This window comes from Petromyzon marinus (genome assembly GCF_048934315.1).
Source record: "Petromyzon marinus isolate PM22_M1 ecotype Great Lakes invasive population chromosome 80 unlocalized genomic scaffold, UKy_Petmar_22M1.pri1.0 chr80_unloc.2, whole genome shotgun sequence".
Lineage (NCBI taxonomy): Eukaryota > Metazoa > Chordata > Hyperoartia > Petromyzontiformes > Petromyzontidae > Petromyzon > Petromyzon marinus.
The window spans coordinates 344,569-352,629 of NW_027422630.1; positions in this window are offsets into that span (position 1 = coordinate 344,569).

An 8,061-nucleotide genomic window follows, 5' to 3' on the forward strand; every position below is an offset into this window, starting at 1 on the left:
AAAGCAGGGTTCACATTTCAGGAGTCCATGACTCAGCGCTTAGAGACTCGGGGTCTAGAGACTCGGGGTCTAGAGACTCGGGGTGTAGAGACTCGGGGTCTAGAGACTCGGGGTCTAGAGACTCGGGGTGTAGAGACTCGGGGTGTAGAGACTCGGTGTAGAGACTCGGGGTGTAGAGACTCGGGGTGTAGAGACTCGGGGTCTAGAGACTCGGGGTCTAGAGACTCGGGGTGTAGAGACTCGGGGTGTAGAGACTCGGGGTGTAGAGACTCGGGGTGTAGAGACTCGGGGTGTAGAGACTCGGGGTGTAGAGACTCGGGGTGTAGAGACTCGGGGTCTAGAGACTCGGGGTGTAGAGACTCGGGGTGTAGAGACTCGGGGTCTAGAGACTCGGGGTGTAGAGACTGGGGGTGTAGAGACTCGGGGTCTAGAGACTCGGGGTGTAGAGACTCGGGGGGTGTAGAGACTCGGGGTGTAGAGACTCGGGGTCTAGAGACTCGGGGTCTAGAGACTCGGGGTGTAGAGACTCGGGGTGTAGAGACTCGGGGTGTAGAGACTCGGGGTGTAGAGACTCGGGGTCTAGAGACTCGGGGTCTAGAGACTCGGGGTCTAGAGACTCGGGGTGTAGAGACTCGGGGTCTAGAGACTCGGGGTCTATAGACTCGGGGTGTAGAGACTCGGGGTCTAGAGACTCGGGGTGTAGAGACTCGGGGTGTAGAGACTGGGGGTGTAGAGACTCGGGGTGTAGAGACTCGGGGTCTAGAGACTCGGGGTGTAGAGACTCGGGGTGTAGAGACTCGGGGTCTAGAGACTCGGGGTCTAGAGACTCGGGGTCTAGAGACTCGGGGTCTAGAGACTCGGGGTCTAGAGACTCGGGGTCTAGAGACTCGGGATGTAGAGACTCGGGGTGTAGAGACTCGGGATGTAGAGACTAGGGGTCTAGAGACTCGGGGTGTAGAGACTCGGGGTGTAGAGACTCGGGGTGTAGAGACTCGGGGTGTAAAGACTGGGGGTGTAGAGACTGGTGGTGTAGAGACTGGGGGTGTAGAGACTCGGGGTGTAGAGACTGGGGGTGTAGAGACTCGGGGTGTAGAGACTCACGGTGTAGAGACTCGGTCTAGAGACTCGGGGTGTAGAGACTCGGGGGTGTAGAGACTCGGGGTGTAGAGACTCGGGGTGTAGAGACTCGGGGTGTAGAGACTCGGGGTCTAGAGACTCGGGGTGTAGAGACTCGGGGTGTAGAGACTCGGGGTGTAGAGACTCGGGGTGTAGAGACTCGGGGTCTAGAGACTCGGGGTCTAGAGACTCACGGTGTAGAGACTCGGGGTGTAGAGACTCGGGGTGTAGAGACTCGGGGTGTAGAGACTCGGGGTCTAGAGACTCGGGGTCTAGAGACTCGGGGTGTAGAGACTCGGGGTGTAGAGACTCGGGGTGTAGAGACTCGGGGTGTAGAGACTCGGGGTGTAGAGACTCGGGGTCTAGAGACTCGGGGTGTAGAGACTCGGGGTGTAGAGACTCGGGGTGTAGAGACTCGGGGTCTAGAGACTCGGGGTCTAGAGACTCGGGGTCTAGAGACTCACGGTGTAGAGACTCGGGGTGTAGAGACTCGGGGTGTAGAGACTCAGGGTGTAGAGACTCGGGGTCTAGAGACTCGGGGTCTAGAGACTCGGGGTGTAGAGACTCGGGGTGTAGAGACTCGGGGTGTAGAGACTCGGGGTGTAGAGACTCGGGGTGTAGAGACTCGGGGTGCAGACACTCGGGGTGTAGAGACTCGGGGTGTAGACACTCGGGGTCTAGAGACTCACGGTGTAGAGACTCGGGGTGTAGAGACTCGGGGTGTAGAGACTCGGGGTGTAGAGACTCGGGGTGTAGAGACTCGGGGTGTAGAGACTCGGGGTGTAGAGACTCGGGTGTAAAGACTCGGGGTCTAGAGACTCGGGGTGTAGACACTCGGGGTGTAGACACTCGGGGTGTAGACACTCGGGGTCTAGACACTCGGGGTCTAGAGACTCGGGGTCTAGAGACTCGGGGTCTAGAGACTCAGGGTGTAGAGACTCGGGGTGTAGAGACTCGGGGTGTAGAGACTCGGGGTGTAGAGACTCGGGGTGTAGAGACTCGGGGTGTAAAGACTCGGGGTCTAGAGACTCGGGGTGTAGACACTCGGGGTGTAGACACTCGGGGTGTAGACACTCGGGGTCTAGACACTCGGGGTCTAGACACTCGGGGTCTAGAGACTCGGGGTCTAGAGACTCGGGGTGTAGAGACTCGGGTGTAAAGACTCGGGGTCTAGAGACTCGGGGTGTAGACACTCGGGGTGTAGACACTCGGGGTCTAGACACTCGGGGTCTAGAGACTCGGGGTCTAGAGACTCGGGGTGTAGAGACTCGGGTGTAAAGACTCGGGGTCTAGAGACTCGGGGTGTAGACACTCGGGGTGTAGACACTCGGGGTGTAGAGACTCGGGGTGTAGAGACTCGGGTGTAGAGACTCGGGGTCTAGAGACTCGGGGTGTAGACACTCGGGGTGTAGACACTCGGGGTGTAGACACTCGGGGTGTAGACACTCGGGGTGTAGACACTCGGGGTGTAGACACTCGGGGTGTAGAGACTCGGGGTGTAGAGACTCGGGGTGTAGAGACTCGGGGTGTAGAGACTCGGGGTCTAGAGACTCGGGGTCTAGAGACTCGGGGTGTAGAGACTCGGGGTCTAGAGACTCGGGGTCTAGAGACTCGGGGTGTAGACACTCGGGGTGTAGACACTCGGGGTGTAGACACTCGGGGTGTAGACACTCGGGGTCTAGAGACTCGGGGTCTAGACACTCGGGGTCTAGACACTCGGGGTGTAGACACTCGGGGTGTAGAGACTCGGGGTCTAGAGACTCGGGGTCTAGACACTCGGGGTCTAGACACTCGGGGTGTAGACACTCGGGGTGTAGAGACTCGGGGTCTAGAGACTCGGGGTCTAGAGACTCGGGGTGTAGAGACTCGGGGTGTAGAGACTCGGGGTGTAGAGACTCGGGGTGTAGAGACTCGGGGTGTAGAGACTCGGGGTGTAGAGACTCGGGGTGTAGAGACTCGGGGTGTAGAGACTCGGGGTGTAGAGACTCGGGGTGTAGAGACTCGGGGTGTAGAGACTCGGGGTCTAGAGACTCGGGGTGTAGAGACTCGGGGTCTAGAGACTCGGGGTGTAGAGACTCGGGGTCTAGAGACTCGGGGTGTAGAGACTCGGGCGGACTGCGTCACGTGACGTGTTTATTGATCTGCAGGCAGCGTGCAGCAGGGTTGGTTGCTTTCTATTCGAATTGGGGGCTGCTGACCCCGTGGGGGGGGGGGGGGGGGCTGCTGACCCCGTGGGGGGGGGGGGCTGCTGACCCCGTGGGGGGGGGGGGGGCTGCTGACCATCGAGCTCAGCTCGACCTCGCGCGGCTTCTGGCTTGGTCACCGCACAAAGGCGTCCCGCTTTTCCGATGTGCTTCTGTGGCCGTCTGGAACGCTTCTGCGGCCGTCTGGAACGCTTCTGTGGCCGTCTGGAACGCTTCTGTGGCCGTCTGGAACGCTTCTGCGGCCGTCTGGAACGCTTCTGCGGCCGTCTGGAACGCTTCTGCGGCCGTCTGGAACGCTCTTCCTTCTCATGTTATGAAGCCACTGGGAGCTGTGATACAGTTTTGAAATCATCTTCTCGACTGGACACTCATTTCTGTCGAACTGCTTGTTGTTGTTGATGTTGTAGTTGTTGTTGTAGTTGTTGCTGTAGTTGTTGTTGCTGTAGTTGTTGTTGTAGTTGTTGTAGTTGTTGTTGTAGTTGTTGCTGTAGTTGTTGCTGTTGTTGCTGTAGTTGTTGTTGTTGCTGTAGTTGTTGTAGTTGTTGTTGCTGTAGTTGTTGTAGTTGTTGCTGTAGTTGTTGTTGCTGTAGTTGTTGTTGTTGTAGTTGTTGTTGCTGTAGTTGTTGTTGTAGTTGTTGCTGTAGTTGTTGCTGTTGTTGCTCTAGTTGTTGTTGCTGTTGTTGTAGTTGTTGTAGTTGTAGTTGTTGCTGTAGTTGTTGCTGTAGTTGTTGTTGCTGTAGTTGTTGTTGCTGTAGTTGTTGTTGTTGTTGCTGTAGTTGTTGTAGTTGTTGTAGTTGTTGTTGCTGTAGTTGTTGCTGTAGTTGTTGTTGCTGTAGTTGTTGTTGCTGTAGTTGTTGTTGCTGTTGTTGCTGTAGTTGTTGTTGCTGTTGTTGCTGTAGTTGTTGTTGCTGTTGTTGCTGTAGTTGTTGTTGTAGTTGTTGTTGCTGTAGTTGTTGTTGTAGTTGTTGATGTTGCTGTTGATGTTGTTGCTGTGTTTAGTTTGTTGTCCTCTCCCCACACCTCCATTCACGCGTTTGGCTACGCACGGTGCGCAAAATAAGTTAAATTTATATACTCACACTACACTATACACTACACTATACACTACACTATACACTACACTACTATACACTACACTACTATACACTACCCTATACACTACACTATACACTACACTATACACTACTATACACTACACACTACACTATACACTACACTATACACTACTATACACTACACTATACACTACACTACTATACACTACACTATACACTACAGTCTACACTACACTATACACTACACTATACACTATTATACACTCCACTATACACTATTATACACTACACACTACTATACACTACAGTCTACACTATACACTACACACTACACTATTATACACTCCACTATACACTATTATACACTACACACTACTATACACTACACTATACACTACAGTCTACACTACACTATACACTACACTATACACTATTATACACTACACACTACACTATACACCACTATACACTATTATACACTACACTATACACTACACACTACACTACACATCACTACACTACACTATACACTACTATACACCACTATACACTATTATACACTACACTACACACTACACTATACACCACTATACACTACACTATACACTACACTATACACTTTTTTTCTTCTTTGGTTCTTTCGGTAAAGTCACGTAGAATGAGAATAAAATAATAAATTGATAAAATAAAATAACAATAATATTCTCACGACGTTTCGGCCACAACACAAGCGGCCTTCATCAGGTGAAGGGGACGAGACTGTCTGGAGGACAGCGCTGGAGTGAGAAAGCCACGCTGAGATCACAACCATTAAGCTGTGTGAGAAGAAACAAAGCGCCTTGACCAAGGAATTAGCATAGAATTTAGCATTGAAATGGCTGAGTGATTAGCTTGTGACTGGTCAGACCACCAAGATTATATGGCCTTCCAAAGATACACAAAGAAGATACACCCCTTCGTCCCATCGTTTCTACTATCAACTCCCCCACCTATAAACTGGCACGTTTTCTTGCTGATATACTGCGACCTTTCACTGGAAAAACCACCTCTGCGGTACTAAATTCTACTCACCTGGTATCGACAATCAAAGGCATTTCCCTGTCCCCAGACGACCTGCTTGTCAGTTTTGATGTGGTGTCCTTGTTCACCAAAGTCCCGGTACCTGACACCATCGCTATCATTGAAGACCTGGTTCATCAAGGACTGCACACTGATGTACCCCCCCTGGTGAGACATTGCTTAACCAACACATACTTCACCTGGAATGGAACTTTCTACAAACAAACTGAGGGCACCCCAATGGGCTCCCCCCTATCTCCGGTTGTAGCCAACGTATTCATGGAAAAATTTGAAACTGACGCCATCCAGACTGCCACTCTACGCCCGACCTTATGGAAGAGGTACGTGGATGACACCTTTGTCATCTGGCCACATGGCCAGCCTGCTCTAGACCAATTCCGCGACCACATCAATTCCATACACCCAGCCATCAGATTTACCATGGAAGTCGAAAAAGATGGCAAACTACCCTTTTTGGATGTCTTAATTAAAAGGAGACATGATGGTTCAATGAGCCACTCTGTCTACAGGAAAGCTACCCATACAGATGCTTACTTGAAACCGGATTCCCACCACCATCCATCCCAGAAGAACTCCCTCATCAAGACTCTATACCATAGAGCCCAATGCATTTCCGACCAGGAACACATTACCAGTGAAGTAAAGCATGTACACCAGGCTCTCAGGGCTAATGGTTACTCCGACTACACAATCCGCAAAGCCATCACTCCAGTCATGAAGAAGGATCCTCTTGTGGAGCCACTCAAAACCATCACCTTACCCTACATTGCAGGGGTCACTAAAAAGATCTCCAAAATGCTGAATAAACACAAGATCCAGGTCCGATTCAACACAGTACATCAAATCCGTGATTTAGTTCCATCTGTAAAAGATGCTGTTCCAGACATACAGTACCCGGGCGTTTACAAACTAAAGTGCCTCTGTGGTAGTAGCTACATTGGAGAAACCAAACGACATATCTCGGACCGCATCCGCGAACATAAAGCAGACTTGAAACACGGTAGAACGAACTCCTCTGCCGTGGCAGATCACTGTTATAATTCAGTGGGCTCACATGACATTGACTTCTCCAAGACGGAGGTTCTTTGCAAACCAACCGGCTACCATGAGAGATTCGTTCATGAGGCCATTCACATATACAAGCACAGAGACAATTTCAACCGAGAAGATGGATTCTGGCTTAGTAACCATTGGAAAGATGTTTGAAACCATTTCCGTTCTTAATTAATTGTATTTTACGATGACCTTCAGACCGCAGCTCTTTCGCCAGCATTGCCTCTTAATACCTCTCACACCACGGTTAATGGTATGGTTTTACAACATGGAGTATACTAGGGCCTCGCAGCTGTCTCTCTCACCCTCCTCTGTTCCGACCATGGACGAACTCGTCCGTCTGAACGGGGCCCGTAGCTATCCGTGGTGCTAAAGTTGAGGGTAAAAATCTACCCATTTTTTCGCCATATAGCATTGTGATATATAACGACTTATTGTTGGTAGCTTAGCTGATTGGAGAATATAGAGTTTATTGATAACATTAAGGTAATTTATATTTTAGTTTTTTATTGGTTCACTATATAGTACTGTGAATAGCTCAGATGTGTAGGCCTTGACTTCAACATAGTCATTTCTGTGACCAGTCACTAGCTAATCACTCAGTTATTTCAATGCTAAATTCGCCTAGTTATTTCAATGCTAAATTCTCCTGTTTGATTTGTACTAAGTGCCTCGGTGAATGTGTATGCTCTGACTTTAACGTAGCTATTTCTGTGACCAGTTACAAGCTAATCACTCAGCAATTTCAATGCTAAATTCTATGCTAATTCCTTTGTCAAGGGGTGCCTCTGCGGATGTGTATGCTTTAACTTAGCTATTTCAATGCTAAATTATATGCTAATTCCTTTATCAAGGGGTGCCTCTGCGGATGTGTATGCTTTAACTTTTAACATAGCTATTTCTGTGACCAGTCACAAGCTAATCACTCAGCCATTTCAATGCTAAATTATATGCTAATTCCTTTGTCAAGGCGCTTTGTTTCCTCTCACACAGCTTAAAGGTCGTGATCTGAACGTGGCTCTTTCACTCCAGCGCTGTCCTACCAGACAGTCTCGTCCCTTCACATGATGAAGGCCGCTTGTGTTGTGGCCGAAACGTCGTGAGAATATTATTGTTATTTTATTTTATCAATTTATTATTTTATTCTCATTCTACGTGACTTTACCGAAAGAACCAAAGAAGATGAATCATTGCAGTCACGAAAGCTTTAAATCGAAATTTAACATAGCTATTCCTGTGACCAGTTACAAGCTAATCACTCAGCCATTTCAATGCTAAATTCAATGCTAATTCCTTTGTCAAGGCGCTTTGTTTCTTCTCACACAGCTTAAGGTCGTGATCTAAGCGTGGCTTTTTCACTCCAGCGCTGTCCTACCAGTCTCGTCCCTTCACCTGATGAAGGCCGCTTGTGTTGTGGCCGAAACGTCGTGATTTTTTTAGTTTTTTGTTATTTTATTTTCACCTACGTGACTTTACCCAATAGAACCAAAGAGTATGGATCCTAGCAGTCACGAAAGCTTTAAATCTAGAAGAGACACGTCATCACCGCGGCA